The 19,983-nt window shown below is 39.6% G+C and overlaps 1 protein-coding gene across 10 annotated transcripts in view; it reads right to left on the reverse strand.

Moving 5' to 3' along the window:
- Nucleotides 1–11,492: 11,492 nt before the first annotated feature.
- Nucleotides 11,493–19,983, reverse strand: part of LOC129033637 (putative uncharacterized protein encoded by LINC00467 homolog) — a 76,143-nt gene continuing 67,652 nt past the window's right edge. For 6 of the 10 annotated variants that reach the window (XR_010127757.1, XR_010127755.1, XR_010127758.1 and 3 more), the window contains 2 exons: nucleotides 17,725–17,801; nucleotides 11,493–11,709 (listed from right to left, as the gene is read on the reverse strand). The gene's annotated coding sequence lies outside the window, so the exon portion shown is untranslated. Of the gene's footprint in view, nucleotides 11,710–13,440; nucleotides 13,558–17,724; nucleotides 17,802–19,983 lie in introns of those variants that run through there. The other 4 variants (XR_010127763.1, XR_010127761.1, XR_010127759.1 and 1 more) reach the window with 4 other exon arrangements.

A 19,983-nucleotide genomic window follows, 5' to 3' on the forward strand; every position in this document is an offset into this window, starting at 1 on the left:
AAAAAAAGAGTATAAAGTGTCAGAGGGGAGAGGGAATGAGAACTATTAATATAATAACACCAAATAGTTGGAATTTTCCAAACATTTTTTGTGATCCATAGAAATGCATTTTACATTTTGACCTAGTATATACATACATACGCATATACATATGACATGGATATATAACTGAGGCAAAGATTTCATGAAATAATACTTTTTTTTTCTGAGACGGTGTTTCACTCTTGTTGCACAGGCTGGAGTGCAATGACGTGATTCCAGCTCACTGCAACCTCTGCCTCCCGGGTTCAAGCAATTCTCCTGCCTCAGCCTCCCAAATAGCTGGGATTACAGGCGTGTACCACCACACCCGGCTCATTTTGTATTTTTAGTAGAGACGGGGTTTCACCATGTTGGTCAGGCTGTTTTCGAACTCCTGACCTCAAGTGATCCACCGGCCTCGGCCTCCCAAAGTGCTAGGATTACAGGCATGAGCCACCGCACCCAGCCTGATTTCATGAAATAATACTTATTCTTATGTGAAGTGCACACTGATATTTTCTACTCTATTGCTTATCTTTTAAAATTTCTGGTCACAGTCTAAATCATTGATTTCATTAAAAACTAAATAGGTCAGGACCTAAAGTCTGAAAATACTGATTGATCATTAGAACCAGTTGAAAAGCATTAAAAAATACAGATTTCCAGGGCCTCAGAAACTGAGATTCTGGTTTTAATGGGTTGGAGTGGGGAACTAAAATCTCTGTTTATTCTGTTTCCCAAATGCTTTGACAACTTTGGAATCACTGCTGTAGTCTAGATTCTTGCTACTCGAAGGGTAGTTGTCAGACCACCATGAACATTATCTGGTAGCTTGCTAGAAATGCAGAATCTTGAGCCTCATTTTGAGATCTATTAAATAAGAATCTGCATTTAACAAGATCCCGTAGATCAGCAGTTCACAACCATTTTGGCACCAGGGACTAGTTTCATGGAGGATAATTTTTCCATGGACTGGCAGGGGATGGGGATGGTTTTGGGATGATTCAAGTGCATTGTATTTATCGTGCACTTTTTTTTTTTTTGAGGCAATCTTGCTGTTGCCCAGGCTGGAGTGCAGTTGTGCAATCTTGGCTCACTGCAACCACTGCCTCCTGGGTTCTAGAGATTCTCATGGCTCAGCCTCCAGAGTAGCTGGGACTACAGGCGTGTGCCACCACACCCAGCTAATTTTTGTATTTTTTAGTAGAGATGGAGTTTCGTCATGTTGGTCAAGGCAGGTCTCAAACTCCTGGCCTCAAATGATCCACCCGCTTCGGCCTCCCAAAGTACTGGGATTACAGGTGTGAGCCACCATGCCTGGCCATTGCACTTTACTTCTATTATTATTACATTGTAATATATAATGAAATAATTAATTATACAACTCACCATAATGTAGAATCAGTGGGAGTGCTGATATTGTTTTCCTGCAACTAGGCAGTCCCATCTGGGGGTGATGGGAGTCAGTGACAGATCATCAGGCATTAGATTCTCATAAGGAGCATGTAACCTAGATCCCTCACATGAACAGTTCGCAACAGGATTCGCACTTCTATGAAAATCTAATGCTGCTGCTGATGTGACAAGAGGCGGAGCTCAGGTGGTAATGAGAGTGATGGGGAGTGGCTGTAAATGTAGATGAAGCTTCACTCACTTGCCCGCTGGTCACCTCCTGCTGTGCAGCCAGGTTCCTAACAGGCCACAGACCAGTACAAATCTGTGCCCCAGGGATTGGGAACCCCTGCACTAGATGATTAATATTTACATTGAATTTTGAGAAGCACTGGCTTGGCGCAGTGGTTCACACTTTGGGGGGCCAAGGCAGGCAGATCACTTGAGGCCAGGAGTTCGAGACCAGTCTGGCCAACATGGCAAAACCCTGTCTCTACTAAAAATACAAAAATTAGCCGGGTATGGTGGCCTCCCAGCTACTTGGGAGGCTGAGGGAGAAGAAACGCTTCAATCCAGGAGGTGCGTTTGAGGCCAGGAGTTCAAGACCAGCCTGGCCAACATGGTGAAACCCCATCTCTACTAAAAATACAAAAAATTTAGCTAGGCATAGTGGTGCGTGCCTGTAGTCCCAGCTACCTGGGTGGCTGAGGCAGGAGAATCACTTGAACCCAGGAGGCGATGTTGCAGTGAGCTGAGATCGTACCACTGCACTCCAGCCTGAGCAACAAAGCAAGACTCTGTCTCAAAATAAATAAAATAAAATAAAATAAAAGAGATGATGATATCAATAAACTCTTATCAGTTACATATTTGAGAGGGATAGAAAAGAGTACTTCACTATACTTTTTGTAAAATTCCACACAAAGCATTTTAAAAACTAATATATGGGATGTCTTTTTAAAATGGTCACTTCTATAATGTATTTATATTTATAGCACAATTAATTTGTATGCAATAAAAATATAAAATCTACAAATTATGGAATATGCCAGCGTCTGAGTCCATTCCTGCTACTATAACAAAATATCTTAGAGTGGGTAATTTATAAACAACAGAAATTTATTTCTCACAGTTCTGGAGGTTGGAAAATCCAAGATCAGCATCAGCAGGTTCAGTGTCACTCTCTGCTTCCAAAATGGTGCTTTCTTGGTGCATATTCACATGGTAGAAAGAGTGAAAAGGAACAAGCAGCTTCCTTGCACCTTTTATAAGGTCATTAATCCCATTCATAAGAGCTCTGCCCTCATGATTTAATTACTTCCGAAAGACCCCACCTCTTAATTCTAGCATATTGGCAATTACGTTTCAACATATGAATTTTGGGGGGTCCACTTAGACCACAGCAGCCAATTTCCTAGTTCATGACATATATGTGAACATCCTGGAATACAGAGGGGTTAGGAGTATAAGTAACTCTCCATCTATGTATTTCCACAGTCCCAATCACATTTTACACTCATACAGACACTCCAAATACTCTTTCTCCTCTTTCTGTGTTGGTTTCTAGTTTTCTGGTCAGCAATTGCCAAAGCAGGAAAATAAGAAAACCCACAACAACGGAACTGTCCAGAGTTTCATTTCTTTATACAAGAGTATTGTGTCCTGGCCAGGCACAGTGGTTCATGCCTGTAATCCCAGCACTTTGGGAGGCAGAGGCGGGTGGATCACTTGAGGCCAGGAGTTCGAGACCAGCCTGGCCAACACGGTGAAACCCCATCTCTACTAAAAAATACAAAAATTAGCTGGGCCTGGTGGCACGTGCCTGTAATCCCAGCTACTTTGGAGGCTAAGGCAGGAGAATAGCTTGAACCCAGGAGGCAGACATTGCGGTGAGCTGAGATCACGCCACTGCACTCCAGCCTGGGTGACAGAGTGAGACTCTGTCTCAAAAAAGAAAAAAAAAGCAGAATATTGTGTCCCATTAGTTGAAGAATACAGTAATTTAGTTTTGTAGTTTCATTTACTTATTTAGAGACAGAGTCTCACTCTGTTCCTCAGGCTGGAGTGCAATGGCTTGATCTCGGCTCACTGCAGCCTCCGCCTCCTGGGTTCCAGTGAATCTCCTGCCTCAGCCTCCCAGGTAGCTGGGATTACAGGCGCCCGCCACCATATCCGGCTAGTTTTTGTATTTTTAGTAGAGACGGGGTTTCACCATGTTGGCCAGGCTGGTCTTGAACTCCTGACCTCAGGTGATCTGCTTGCCTCGGCCTCCCAAAGTGCTAGGATTACAGGTGTAAGCCACCGCACCTGGCCTTTATTATTTTTTTAGAGACAGGATCTGACTCTGTCATCCAGGCTGGAGTGCAATGGCATGATCATGGGTCACTCACTGCTGCCTCAAACTCCTGGGATCAAGTGATCCTCCTGCCTCAGCCTCCCCAGTAGCTCGGACTACAGGTGTGTGACACTATGCCCAGCTAATTTTTAAATTTTATTTTTGTAGAGACAGGGTTGCACAATGTTGCCCAGGCTTGTCATGAACTCCTGGCCTCAAGTGACCCTCCCACCTCAGCCTCCCAAAGAGCTACGATTACAGCCACGAGCCACTTTACCTGGCTAGTCTTGTATTTTAGTCAATGTCTCCACAGAATTTGTACCTACGCTAACAAGGAAATATTATCAATTTGAGTTTTATCTCTTTAACTAAAAACTAGGCATTTGGATCCAGGAACATCAGAAATTCAACTGTGGTATTTCAGATCTCAGGGAGAAGTTTCTAACTTTATTTTTTAGAGGAAGAAACTAAAGCTTAGAGGGGTAATATGACTTTTCCATGTGAAAGGACAGGGTTTTCTCCTTCCTTTATCCCCTCCTTTGGAAGAGGTCTTTGATGAGGCATAGAAAAGAGAGACTGTTAGCATAACAACCCACTGGAATTATCACAGCAGAAAGTCAGAATTATTAAAAGTGTGTTGGTTTTATAGATACTTCACCCAAACATGATGTAATTATCTATATTGATATTTCAGGAATGAAATCATTTTCATGACTTCTTACTTCATTTTAATCCCTGAATATAATTTAACCTCTTCATTATACAACAAGCTGGGTAGTATTAGGTTTTGTGGGGCCTAAAGCTTATACAATTTGAAGGACCCACTAAGAAAAAATAATACAAAGTCAGGTACTTTTTTTTTTTTCTTTTTCTTTTTTTTATTATTATTATTATTATTATTATACTTTAGGCTCTATGGTACATGTGCGCAACGTGCAGGTTAGTTACATATGTATACATGTGCCATGCTGGTGCGCTGCACCCACCAACTCGTCATCTAGCATTAGGTATATCTCCCAATGCTATCCCTCCCCCTTCCCCCCACCCCACAACAGTCCCCGAAGTGTGATGTTCTCCTTCCTGTGTCCATGTGTTCTCATTGTTCAATTCCCACCTATGAGTGAGAATATGCGGTGTTTGGTTTTTTGTTCTTGCAATAGTTTACTGAGAATGATGATTTCCAGTTTCATCCATGTCCCTACAAAGGACGTGAACTCATCATTTTTTATGGCTGCATAGTATTCCATGGTGTATATGTGCCACATTTTCTTAATCCAGTCTATCATTGTTGGACATTTGGGTTGGTTCCAAGTCTTTGCTATTGTGAATAATGCGGCAATAAACATACGTGTGCATGTGTCTTTATAGCAGCATGATTTATAGTCCTTTGGGTATATACCCAGTAATGGGATGGCTGGGTCAAATGGAATTTCTAGTTCTAGATCACTGAGGAATCGCCACACTGACTTCCACAATGGTTGAACTAGTTTACAGTCCCACCAACAGTGTAAAAGTGTTCCTATTTCTCCACATCCTCTCCAGCACCTGTTGTTTCCTGACTTTTTAATGATTGCCATTCTAACTGGTGTGAGATGGTATCTCATTGTGGTTTTGATTTGCATTTCTCTGATGGCCAGTGATGGTGAGCATTTTTTCACGTGTCTTTTGGCTGCATAAATGTCTTCTTTTGAGAAGTGTCTGTTCATGTCCTTCGCCCACTTTTTGATGGGGTTGTTTGTTTTTTTCTTGTAAATTTGTTGGAGTTCATTGTAGATTCTGGATATTAGCCCTTTGTCAGATGAGTAGGTTGCGAAAATTTTCTCCCATTTTGTAGGTTGCCTGTTCACTCTGATGGTAGTTTCCTTTGCTGTGCAGAAGCTCTTTAATTAGATCCCATTTGTCAATTTTGGCTTTTGTTGCCATTGCTTTTGGTGTTTTAGACATGAAGTCCTTGCCCATGCCTATGTCCTGAATGGTAATGCCTAGGTTTTCTTCTAGGGTTTTTATGGTTTTAGGTCTAACATTTAAGTCTTTAATCCATCTTGAATTGATTTTTGTATAAGGTGTAAGGAAGGGATCCAGTTTCAGCTTTCTGCATATGGCTAGCCAGTTTTCCCAGCACCATTTATTAAATAGGGAATCCTTTCCCCATTTCTTGTTTTTGTCAGGAAAGATCCAAAATTGACACCCTAACATCACAATTAAAAGAACTAGAAAAGCAAGAGCAAACACATTCAAAAGCTAGCAGAAGGCAAGAAATAACTAAAATCAGAGCAGAACTGAAGGAAATAGAGACACAAAAAACCCTTCAAAAAATAAATGAATCCAGGAGCTGGTTTTTTGAAAGGATCAACAAAATTGATAGACCGCTAGCAAGATTAATAAAGAAAAAAAGAGAGAAGAATCAAATAGATGCAATAAAAAATGATAAAGGGGATATCACCACCGATCCCACAGAAATACAAACTACCATCAGAGAATATTACAAACACCTCTACGCAAATAAACTAGAAAATCTAGAAGAAATGGATAAATTCCTCAACACATACACCCTCCCAAGACTAAACCAGGAAGAAGTTGAATCTCTGAATAGACCAATAACAGGAGCTGAAATTGTGGCAATAATCAATAGCTTACCAACCAAAAAAAGTCCAGGACCAGATGGGTTCACAGCCGAATTCTACCAGAGGTACAAGGAGGAGCTGGTACCATTCCTTCTGAAACTATTCCAATCAATAGAAAAAGAGGGAATCCTCCCTAACTCATTTTATGAGGCCAGCATCATCCTGATACCAAAGCCTGGCAGAGACACAATAAAAAAAGAGAATTTTAGACCAATATCCTTGATGAACATTGATGCAAAAATCCTTAATAAAATACTGGCAAACAGAATCCAGCAGCACATCAAAAAGCTTATCCACCATGATCAAGTAGGCTTCATCCCTGGGATGCAAGGCTGGTTCAATATACGCAAATCAATAAATGTAATCCAGCATGTAAACAGAACCAAAGACAAAAACCACATGATTATCTCAATAGATGCAGAAAAGGCCTTTGACAAAATTCAACAACCCTTCATGCTAAAAACTCTCAATAAATTAGGTATTGATGGGACATATCTCAAAATAATAAGAGCTATTTATGACAAACCCACAGCCAATATCATACTGAATGGGCAAAAACTGGAAGCATTCCCTTTTTTTTTTTTTTTTGAGACGGAGTCTTGTTCTGTCGCCCAGGCTGGAGTGTAGTGGCGCAATCTCAGCTCACTGCAAGCCCCGCCTCCCAGGTTCACGCCATTCTCCTGCCTCAGCCTCCCGAGTAGAGTAGCTGGGACTACAGGCGCCTGCCACAACGCCCGGCTAATTTTTTGTATTTTTAGTGGAGACGGGGTTTCACTGTGTTAGCCAGGATGGTCTCCATCTCCTGACCTCGTGATCCACCCGCCTTGGCCTCCCAAAGTGCTGGGATTACAGGCGAGAGCCACCGCACCCGGCCAAAGTCAGGTACTTTAAATGTGAATATTTATGTGCAATGATAACAGAAATCACAAATTATAAATTTTACTTGACACAGCAGAAATATAACAAAGTCCAGAAAAATAACATTCTATTTTTATTAACTGCTTGACATATCTATATATTATTTTTTCCAATTTTTTTGGCTGCATACTCTTTGTCACTTCACTGTATCATGACTTTGTAATATCTTTTTTTTATATATAGAGAGAAATTCAGTCCTTCCTCTGGCATAGTTGATAATTTTTTTTAATTATAGGATACAAAATTCACAAATATGTCTTTACACAGCTATGTAGGTACACTATTTGTATTACTGCTGCAGGGTTGTGCTAGGTATTGATGAGATCCGAATCCTCTGCTAACAATTTTTCATATCTGATTATTTGACATTTTCTACAGATTACGTTCTACCTGGATACTTCTACTTTTTTTTTTTTTTTTTTTTTTTTTTTTGAGACAGGGTCTCACTCTGTCACCCAGGCTGGAGGGCAGTGGTACAATCTTGGCTCACTGCAACATCCATCTCCTGGGTTCAAGCAATTCTCCCATCTCAGCCTCCCAAGTAGCCAGGACTACAGGCGCACACCACCATGCCTGGCTAATTTTTGTATTTTTAGTAGAGACAGGGTTTCACCACGTTGGCCAGGCTGGTCTGGAATTGCTGACCTCGAGTGATCTGCCTGCCTCTGCCTCCCAAAGTGCTGGGTTTACAGGCATGAGCCACCGCACCTGGCCAGCTCTATACATTTCAAATACTGTTTCTCCTCTAATATCCATTTAACTTCCAATGCCAGGCAACCTAGGACAGATTCACATTGTGGTAAGACCTCTGGCCCTGCACCTTGGTGTTACAAAAGCATATGACCGTGTAAGCCCCATGCTAGGGACCCTCCCAGGGCCTTGGCAGGGGCCCTGAAGCTTAAGCTTCATCAGCTTCCTGGTATCAGGAAGCTCAGCTGATGAAGAAAATGGAGAGGAAAACAGCTTGGGAGGAACAAATTGGCATGAGAGTGCAGGTCTCCTTACTGTGGTCCACAGTGTTTTCCACCAGAACATATTTTAAATCTTTTTAAAACCCTTCTCCACTAAAATTACCTCTTGCTTTTGATTTTGTTTACATGATTCTTTCAGTAGATTTAACTTTTATCCCAGAAAGCATTACAGCTCTCAAAAGTGAGGGTTTTATTCATAATTTGATCCATCAAAAGCACTATTCATATGGATAAATACAAGCTTGAAATTAAGAACAAATCCAGAGAAGTAATGCACTACTTCAAACTTCATTTAGTCAAACTACTTCTGTTATTCTGTCTTCCAGAGGTATGGTTACTGTTTTAATTAATCTACAAATAACAAGAAACAATTTGAAATAATGTCTAATATCTACATTTTATTATGCCCTTTTGAAGAGACCACAGTTTTCCCATAATTATGAATATTAGTTTTCCTGGAAAAAAGAAACAGTCCATTTATAAACTAAAATGCCTTTATTTCTTCAGTAAATAAGAAAATGAAAAACAAACAAAAATCCCTGTATCCTCTGCTGGTACATTTCAGAAATGTCACCATTTCAAACATAAGGAAATAACTTTCTTGATACATAAATACTAGAAGCCCAAGAAAATATTAGGGGGAAATTATCTATAGTCATATGTTAAATGTCTCTGTAATCAAAGATAAAGATGCTTAATTTATGTACAATCCTATTAAAATTTACCTTGAGTTAATATCCTTGGGGAAAAGAATCCTTTAAGGAATTCCGTTCAGTAAAACACTACATTAGGATAATATGAACAACATATTGTTTTATTTTTAAAAATAGTTTTAGAGATACGGTCTTGCACTGTCACCCTGGCTGGAGTACAGTGGTGTAATCATAGTTCACTGCAGCCTCAAACTCCTGGGCTCAAGCGATCCTCCTACCTCAGCTTCCCAAGTAGCCAGGACTACAGCTTGGCATCATCATGTCTGGCTAATTTTTCTTTTTTTTTTTTTAGAGATGGGGGTCTCTCTACGTTGCCCAGGCTTGTCTCAAACTCCTGGGGGCTCAAGCGATCCTCCTGCTTTTGGTGTTCCAAAGTGGTGAGATTATAGGCGTGAGCTACTGAGCCTGGCCTATTAAATTCTAACATCAGCACAGAATGATACTCAAGATTATTTTTAAGTTGTCTGCCTCAATGACAACATAACAGTACCAAAATTTCCAATTAAAAAAAAATCAACTAGTCATGGTGGCTCACACTTGTAATCTTCATTTTGGGAGGCCAAGGTGGGGCCATTGCTTGAGCCCAGAAGTATGAGACCTGCCGGGGCAACACAGAAAGACCATGTCTCTACAAAAAAATTCAAAAATTAGCTGGACATGGTGGTGTGCACCTGTGGTCCCAGCTACTTGGGAGGCTAAAGCGGGAGGATCATTTGAATCCAAGAGCTCTAGGTTGCAGTGAGCCATGATCATACTCTCACACTCCAGCCTGGGTGACACAGCAAGACCCTGAATGAATGAATGAATGAATGAATGAATATAAAAAAAATAACCTAGCCCTCTCTTTCATCATTTACTTCTAACAGGAGTTTGTTTTAAAAGCAAATATCAAATACACGGTTAGACGGATACACATTCAGTCATATACCCAAGTGAGCTAAAATCCCAAGGATCTATAAAACTATCAAAGGCAACATAAAAGGCTTACCTGGAAAACTGCTTTCTGTTTTTGTTTGTTGTTTTTTTGTAGACAGAGTCTTGCTCTGGCGCCCAGGCTGGAGTGCAGTGGTGTGATCTTGGCTCACTGCAGCCTCTGCCTCCCAAGCTCAAGCAATCCTTGCACCTCAGCCTCCTGAGTAGTTGGGACTACAGGCATGTGCCACCATGCCTGGCTAAATTTGTGTGTGTGTGTGTGTGTGTGTGTGTGTGTGTGTGTGTGTTTGTAGACAGGGTTTCACCATTTTGGCCAGGCTGGTCTCAAACTCCTGAGCTCAAGCAATCCGCCTGCCTTGGCCTCCTAAAGTGCTGGGATTACAAGCCTCAGTCACCACGCTTGGTCTGCTTTCTTATTTTATAAAAAGCGGTGATAATTTTTTTATTATATAATTTTTATTTTTTTCAACTTTCATTTTAGACTTAGGGGATAGATGTGCAGGTTTGATTCCTGGGTATACTGCATGATGTGATCATTTTTAGACCTGAAAACTTTTTGTTGGAAACTCATAATCAGTGTACCTAATGCAAAGGAACATTATTACATCATGCTCTAAAAACAAATATTTGAGATTATGAAAACCTGTAATATTTGTTGAAAAAAGAAGACATAATTGCAAATGTAAACGCAAAACATGGGAAGAAAAACTAAGTAAGAAGTACATGGGCCGGGTGCGGTGGCTCACACCTGTAATCCCAGCACTTTGGGAGACTGAAGTGGGTAGATCACCTGAGGTTAGGAGTTCGAGACCAGCCTGGCCAATGTGAAACCCTGTCTTTACTAAAAATACAAAAATTAGCTGGGCGTGGTGACGTGCACCTGTAATCCCAGCTACTTGGGAGGTTGAGGCATGAGAATCGCTTGAACCCAGGAGACGGAGGTTGCAGTGAGCTGAGATGGCACCACTGCACTCCAGCCTGGGTGACAAGAGTGAAAATCCGTCTCAAAAACAATAACAACAAAAAAGAAGTACACAGAGGCCAAACACGGTAGTTCACACCTGTAATCCCAGCACTTTGGGACGCCATGGGGAGCAGATAACCTGAGGTCAGGAGTTCGAGACCAGCCTGGCCAAAATAGCGAAACCATGTCTCTACTAAAAATACAAAATTAGCTTGGCATGGTGGCGTGGGCCTGTAGTCCCAGATACTCAGGAGGCTGAGGCAGGAGAAGTACTTGAACCTGGGAGGCGGAGGTTGTCGTGAGGCGACATTGGCCCATTGCACTCCAGCCTGGGTGGCCAGAGTAAAACTCTGTCTCAAAAAAAAAAAAAAAAAAAAAAAAACCAAACATGGAAAAAGACTTTACCTTTTTCATGCCATCTGTAAGTCTTCTGCCTTGCATAGAACTTTGGTAAAAGTATTTTATACATAATTAATTAGGCATAATATTCAAGAAAGCAGACTTATTCTCCTCCTTCCCTACAACATACCTGAATATAAAAAAAAAGTAGCCTAGAATTGCCACAACTGGCTTAGATTTGAGGCTCTCAAGTTTTGCATGTGGGCCTTCAAAAACAAAATATAATTTCCAAACTCTTTATTATGTGGTTTACAGAGCATCTGAAGATTGGTTTCATGAGTCTGAACTCGGTGTGAAAGATGTCCAAATTCAAATCCCCAAGCCAGCGCGTCAATGTTTTTGTAGGCTTCACAGTGCTGGGCTCTGCATCCTTCTTTGTCCGCCTTACACCAAAACGCTGAGTTTGGAAATCAAAAAGGTCAGCCCGGTTTCAGCCCCTCTGCAGACAATAAGCGGAACAGATTTGAATAGATTCACTACCTATTTTATTATACATAATACTTACAGTAGAAAACAGAAATTTTGGATATCATTGTTTTTAGATGAGAACATGCTAAGCCTTGAAAAGTAAGTTAAATTAACACTGGAGCTTTACTTCAAACTCTAAACATATAGTCTTTAAAATGCTAATAATACTATTAATCATCAGGTTTTACCATTAAATAAATGTTTTAGATACAGTGGCTTTATTTCAGACTCCATTTCCTGTGGCCTAAAAAATGGGGATAAAAATAAACTTCAACTCTAAAAATCTAAATTTCAAATGATGAGGTTATTCTATGTGGAAAAAACACAAACAAGGATTTATAAAGACTAAATAGAAATGAATGGAAATGAAAATAACTGACAGTAAATTTCTTTGATTTGCAAATTTTGAATACTTATTTTGAAGGTTGGAATGTTCAGCAACTTTTAACCTTAAATTATTTCAAATCAACCAAGTACTTAGTTTTGCGGAAATTTTTTGAGGGTGAGACTCATTAGTGAGTTTTTAATTCACAAAAATAAAACCCAATTCCAATTACCAAGTAATATTTTAGAGTTATCTTAGATTGTACAACTGGCCACATATTTTAGGGAGGTACAACAGTTTATAATGGGATACAATATTTTGCACATATTAAATGTTAATTCCTATTGTATCTTTATCCTTTTTTCTCTTAAAACTTTTTTTTCATTTTATTTATTCTCACTTTATTATAGTTTTCCTTTTTCCCAGAAATCATCACAACATTACAGTCTGGTATTTGGTATATAAGCATATTTGTTCTTCAGCATAGTTAACATTATCCAGTAGTATCTGATGCCATCCTGCTGTTAACACTGCTGTTGACTCTGCTGCCTAGATTGCTAGACCCCAACCACAGCCTGGCAGAGAGTGAAGGGAGGTTTTGTTTTTGTACCCCTTTATTCTGGTCTAGTACAAGAGGAAAGAAGAGCTCTCTGCCACTGCAGGTATCCAGACTAATGCTAGGAAGGGAAAAAGTTTTAACTCTGAGTAAAGTTCAGAGTATTCATTATTGCAGCTATCAAGGAGAATATTCAAAACTTGGAAATAAGGTTAAGCGATAGCTGCATGACCTTTTAATGTCATGCTAGAGCACTGTTTAAAAAGGCTGCCTAACAGTCATCTAATTCTCCAGGGAAAGTAATTTTGTTGGACACTGTATTCACTATGGCTTGGAGCTCATATATCTACATAACAAACAATTTTATAGCTAGAGACTAACTTAAATAAAATGGATGAAGTGTGACAATTCTCTTTTCTGACCAGTAGAAAGGGTAACTTTAAAGATTATACTTTCATTGCTCTATAGAACTTAACCAGTTTTGTATCTAATTTAGCAATCTTATCTCAGCATTCCTTTTTCCCTCATTCATTATAAAAAACAATAACCAAGTTTTTAATATTATCATTTCAACTAACTTTTTCATCCTACCGGTTCCCTCAATGAGTTAAATGAAACTTGGGCACATGCCCCCAATCTATTGTATTCTAATTTGAACCTATTTAACTCTCATCTTAGAATTATGTTTCTATGCAGTGGTTCATGCCTGTAATCCCTGCACTTTGGGAGGCAAAGGGCAGGTGGATCAGGAGGTCAGGAGTTCAAGACCAGCCTGGCCAAGATGGTGAAACCCCATCTCTACTAAAAATACAAAAATTAGCTGGGCATCGTGGCAGGCACCTGTAATCCCAGCTACTGGGGAGGCTGAGGCAGGAGAATCGCTTGAACTCAGGCAGCAGAGGTCGCAGTGAGCCGAGATCGTGCCATTGCATTCCAGCCTGGGCGACAGAACAAGACTCTGTTTCAAAAAAAAGAATTATGTTTCTAAGATTATAAGAATTTTACCTTATATCACTGGGGCCAGAAATTGTGCTAAATGGCTATTGCTAGCTGTAAGGGAGGCTGGGAATTTGAAGATTCACTTTTTAGTCTTTGTAAGCTAAAAAGAAAAAAAGAGCTTTCAAGAGACCAAACCTATAATAACTGTCACTAAAAATGCATGTGTGGTAGTAATGGCAGGGGAATGGTGAGAGAGAATAATCAAGAATGATCCCCAGATCAGGCTTGGGTTGTAAATCTACTAATATGAAGAGCTCTGGAGAAGAAGCAGGTCAATACTAAGCACTGAGAAATTAAAAGCTTTATTATTATTATTATTATTATTATTTTGAGATGACATCCACTGATTCAGCCCTGACATTATGCACAATTGTTATATGCTGGAGATTTTCTTTCTTTTTTTTTTTTTTTTTCTGAGATGGAGTCTCGCTCTGTCGCCCAGGCTGGAGTGCAGTGGTGCCATCTAGACTCACTGCAACCTCCACCTCCCAGGTTCAAGCGATTCTCATGTCTCAGCCTCCCAAGTAGCTGGGATTACAAGCACGTACCACCATACCCAGTAATTTTTAGTAGAGACAGGGTTTCACCATGTTGGCCAGGCTGGTCTTGAACTCCTGACCTCAAGTGATCCACCTGCCTCAGCCTCCCAAAGTGGTGGGATTACAGGACTGTGCCACCATGCCCGGCCTGTGCTGGAGATTTTAAAGGAAGAAAAGTAATTTTATAATTATCCAAATCCTTGTAACAGTTGGTCAGTTGGTGGCAAATCCCAGCCTATCAATTATATAGTAGAGTGCCCCATCCCAATGAAACAGTTTATGACAGAATGCTTGCATTAGACATTGCTTGCATTAGACACTGGATTTGTGGCCTCCAAGAAAATTTTCCAAGCAAATGACTCTATTTACCTCCAATTTACTACAAAACAAACATTTGCAATGTAGGAATTACTTAGAAATTTTAGTTCAAGTGTGTACTAAACACAAATGAAATGTTTTTATAGAGTATAAAGAACTGTAAAAACACAATGCAATGTTTATTTTGAGATACGGTTGTCCCTCAGTCGATATGGAAGTTTGGTTCCATGACCTCTGCATATACCAAAATTCACGCATACTCAAGTCTTACAGTTAGCTTTGTGGAACCAGCCGACAAAAAGCTGGCCCTCAGTATATGCAGGTTTCACATCCCACAAATACTGAATTGTCAATCCACGTTTGGTTGAAATAAATTTACATGTAAGTGGACTCCTGAAGTTCAAATCATGTTGTTAAAGGGTTAACTATACTTAACTTTATAAATACCATCAGCAAGAACTGTATTACCTTTTTCCTAGGAAAAATATCTGATGGTATTTATAAAGTTAAGTATATTTAAATCCTTTATCTGTCAAACATTAATTTTAGAATCTGATAAGGTTTAATTATTTATTAACCAGATTATTCCTCTTCTACAACTTGACTAGTTGATTATGTGGCAAATAAGGACACCAATCACACCAAGGTGGGTTGATACTATAACACTATAGGGTACCTATGACTTACAAGAGTCCTCTACTGAGTATGAAAACTTGTATCCTGCCAAGTCTGCCTGAAGTCCACCAATCTTTATTAAACTTATTTTAAAGGAATCATCCATTTTGTAAAACTTTCAATTTCCAAAATTTGTATGCTTTAAATTTGGGAACTTTGTGCATAGTATTAAAAAACCATTTAGGATGATCCTTTAATAAGATTTATCCCATTAAAACAATGAATTTCTATAAAACTATGTCTTCCAGACTTTCTATATCCAGTTACTAGGTCATACAGATTTTACCTTTGCAATATCTCTTCTATCTGTTCTTTTCAATGCCCTAATCATTGTCTTTAGTCTGATCTATAAATTGGCTGTATTAATATTTATCTTCCTCACTAGGCTACAACAGCTTCCTGTAGGTTTTTTCCTTCCAAATCATTATGATATTGAATTATATTCCTAGAACAAAGGTTAGAAAATGTCGTTTCTGTTTTAAGATGTTCAAATGTTCCCAATGCCTACAGAGTAAAATCCAAACTAGTCCCAAACTACTCCTTTGGTCTCATTTCTTACTACATGCCACTTCTCATCTTATGTTCCAGTTTCAACTGCAAATATCCTGATCCAAAATGAACTTTTGTTCCTCTTTGCCTTTGCTAATGCTTTTCCCTCAGACTGGAATGCTCTTTACCCTTTTTTCTGCCTAGTAAAATTTACTCATCCTTTAAGATTTGATTCAAATACTGCCATCTCCTTTGGGGAGGACTACATGATCTACCAATGTGAAACAGATTAATAATTGCTCTGGGCACCCATGGAATTGTACCCTTACGGAAGTATTTATTTTCTATTAGTTTCTGCCTTCTTGGAGTCCATAGAAAAAAAGCGTGAATAAATATAAAATAAGAAGCATAGTCACAAATACAGACATGAAGTGTTCAAGTTCAGATACCATATTAAGCAAGTTAAAGTAATTTTTTTTTCTTTTTTGAGACGAAGTTTTGCTGTTGGTGCCCAGGCTGGAGTGCAATGGCGTGATCTCGGCTCACTGCAACCTCCACCTCCTGGGTTCAAGCCATTCTCCTGCCTCAGCCTCCTGAATAGCTGGGATTACAGGTGTCTGCCGCCACGTTGGGATTACAGGTGTAAGCCAGCTCGCCACGTCAAGTTAAAGCAATTTCTAAATGTAAATTTGTAAAGCACCTGATTTGTTAGGGCAGATAGTATCCTAACTATTCCATACAAAATGAAAACCAACTTTGTCATTTTGATCATATTTGAGAGTCATAGGACATTTTTACTTAAAATTTTTTTTTTTTTGGCAGGTCACAGTGGCTCACGCCTGTAATCCTAGCATTTTGGGAGGCCAAGGCAGGTGGATCACCTGAGGTCAGGAGTTCGAGACCAGCCTGACCAATGTGGTGAAACCCCTTCTTTACTAAAAATGCAAAAATTAGCCAGGCGTGGTGGCATGCACCTGTAGTCCCAGCTACTCGGGAGCCTGAGACAGGAGAATCACTTGAACCTGGGAGGCAGAGATTGCAGTGAGCAGAGATCATGCCACTGCACTCCAGCCTATGCAACAGAGCAAGACTCCGTCCCAAAAAAAAATTTTTTTTTGTTGAGACAGGGTCTCACTCTGAGTGCAGTGGTGTAATCACAGTTCACTGTAACTTCGATCTCCTGGGCCCAAACTATCCTCTCACTCCAGTCTCCTGAGTAGCTAGAACTATAGATGCATACCATTACACCTGGTTAATTAAAAAATTTTTTTTATAGAGATGGGGTCTCACTATGCTGTCCAGGCTGATCTGAACTCCTTGCCTCAAGCAATGCTCCCGGCTTGGCCTCTCAAAGTGGTGGGATTATAGGCCACCATGCCTGGCCCATTTGTTATTTTCAATAAATGTTTTTTCTAAGGATATTGTAATTCTGTATTTTAATTATATCACCTGACTTCAAGAACATTATATAAAACTATGCTATGTTAATACATATTTTCAAAAATAAATTTTGAAAGAGATACCTGTTCACTGAATGTCATCTCAGGGTACAGAGATAAAATCCAATTGGCAATTTTTGATGCTTTGAAGCATGTGGAATTGTTACTTTTCTTGATATATTTAAGAGATGACAATATATATCTAAATTTTAAAGTATGCAGTTTATATAACCAACAAGAAAAATTATACACATAATTTTTTCCTTAACATGTCGTACACTGTGATGTGTAAACCAGGCTGGGTATGATGGCTCATGCCTCTAATCCCAGCACTTTGGGAGGCCAGGGCAGGAGGATTTCTTGAGCCCAGTTTGAGACCAGGCTGAGCAACACGGCAAACCCCCGTGTCTACAAAAAATAGCCAGATGTGATGGGCACACGCCTGTAGTCCCAGCTACTCGGGAGGCTGAGGTGGGAGAACTGCCTGAGCACAGGGAAGTTGAGGCTGCAGTGAGCTGTGATCGTGTCACTGCACTTTAGCCTGGGCGACAGAGTGAGACCCTATCTCAAAAAAAAAAAAAAAAAATGTAAACCAACTACGAAAAGTACTGCAAAATAAATTTCTTAAACATGAAGCACATGATACCTTGGAAAGATGACATATGTGGTTGTTTACTCCTTTTTTTCCTTCTCTTTCTTTTTCTTGGTGTTTCATATTTTGTCCTTAAAACAAAACATATTAATGATTGCTTCAATAAGAAAAGACACACAGACCTTATTTTTTAGCAGTGGCCCAAAATTTAAAAAGCAAAACATCTCCTTTCTACCTGTCAACCAGCCATCTAAATTTTCCCTTAGTCACTTACGGTTGTTATAACAAAATGCCACAGGTGGGTGGCTTAAACAACAGACATTTCTCACAGTTCTAGAGATTTGGAAGCCCAAGATTAAGTTGTCATAAAATTCAATGTCTGGTTAGGGCCCACTTCCTGGTCTCCAGACTACCTCTTATCATGGTATCCCCACAGAGTTGAGAGAGGAAGCTCTAATATCTCTTCTTCTTTTTAAGTTTTTTTTTTTTTTGAGATGGAGTCTCACTCTTTCACCCAAGCTGGAGTGCAGTGGTGCAATCTCGGCTCACTGCAACCTCCGTCCCCTGGGTTCAATCAATTTTCCTGCCTCAGCCTCCCAAGTAGCTGGGATTACAGGCGTGCACTACAACGCCCCATCAATTTTTGTATTTTTAGTAGAGATGGGGTTTTTCTATGTTGGCCAGGCTGGTCTCGAACTTCTGACCTCAAGTGATCCGCCTGCCTCAGCCTGCCAAAGTGCTGGAATTACAAGGGTGAGCCATCGCGCCTGGCCTCTTCTTCTTGTTACAAGAACACTAATCCCATCATGGAGTATCTAATCTCATGATCTCATCTAAACCTAATTACCTCCCAATGGCCCCACCATCTAATACATCATTGGGGGATTAGGATTTCAGCATATGAATTTTGGAGGAACACATTTAGTCCATAATATTTCCCAAAGATAACAACAAATCTTACAATTTTTTTGCATATCTTTCCAAAGACACTTGTATGCATTTATAGGCCACTAAATATATATGTTCTTCCCTTCAACACCACTACTTCCATAAATGGTAACATATTTTTACACACCATCCTGTGTGGCTATAACTTGAAGGCCATTCCTAATCAGTAAGCAAAGGATTACTTAGTATTTTTTTATTGCAATATATTCCATTGTATAGAGATTCCAGAATTTAATCAGCCTACTGCAGATGGACATTTATGTTGTTTCCAATCTTTTACATATAATATTGCTACAAATAACATGTAAACATGTGGTTTTAAAGGTGTGTGAATAAATTACTAGAAGTGTAATTGAGGACTCTGGATTATACATATTTCTAATTTTAATAGATATTGTCATATTGCCCTCCACTGACGCTGAATCAATGTTCTTCCCCATCAGCAGAAAGTACATATACTTCCCCGAACCTTGTTCCCCATGTTATCACATGATGTGAAAACAAACTTTGGAATCTTTTAACTATTTAGATAGGTGAAAAATGACATTTTTAATTAAAATCTTCATTTTTGTTACCATGAGTAAGTTTGAGCATCTTTAAATAAATTTAAGAGGCATTTATATCTTCCTTTTGTGAGCTGTCTGGTCATATCTTCTGCACGTTTGTCTACTGGGTTGTAAGACCTTTTAAAATTGATTTTTTCCCCATCCTAAATCACATTTTTAGACTATCTGGTGTGGCCAGCCCTATCATAAATCACATGACCCAAGGCCTACAGGCAAACAAAGATACAAGTTGAGTATTCTTTATCCAAAATTCCTGGGACCAGAAGTATTTCTAATCTTAAATATTTTTTTATTTTGGAATATTCACATATACAGAATGAGATATCTTAAGGATAGAACTCAAGTTCTAAAAACAAAATTCAAGGCTGGTCTCAGTGGCTCATGCCTGTAATCCCAGCTACTCAGGATGCTGGGGCAGGAGGATCCCTTGAGGCCAGGAGTTTGAGACCAGCCTGTGCAACATAGAGAGATCACGTCTCTAGAAAAAAAATTAAAAATTAGCCGGGTACAGTGGCATGCACCTGTGGTTCCAGCTACTCAGGAGGCTGAGGTGGGAGGATCACTTGAGCCCAGTAGTTCAAGGCTGCAGTGAACTAGGATTGCATCACTACACTTTAGCCTGGGTGACAGAGACAGACCCTGTCTCAAATCAAATAAATAAATTAATAAAATTAGTTTATATTTCACATATACCTTAAACACATAGCCAGAAGGTAATTTTATACAATAGTTTTTTTTTTTTTTTTTGAGACAGAGTCTCGCTCTACCACTCAGGCTGGAGTGCAGTGGCGGGATCTCG

The sequence above is a fragment of the Pongo pygmaeus genome, chromosome 1 (genome assembly GCF_028885625.2).
Source record: "Pongo pygmaeus isolate AG05252 chromosome 1, NHGRI_mPonPyg2-v2.0_pri, whole genome shotgun sequence".
In the NCBI taxonomy this organism is placed as follows: domain Eukaryota; kingdom Metazoa; phylum Chordata; class Mammalia; order Primates; family Hominidae; genus Pongo; species Pongo pygmaeus.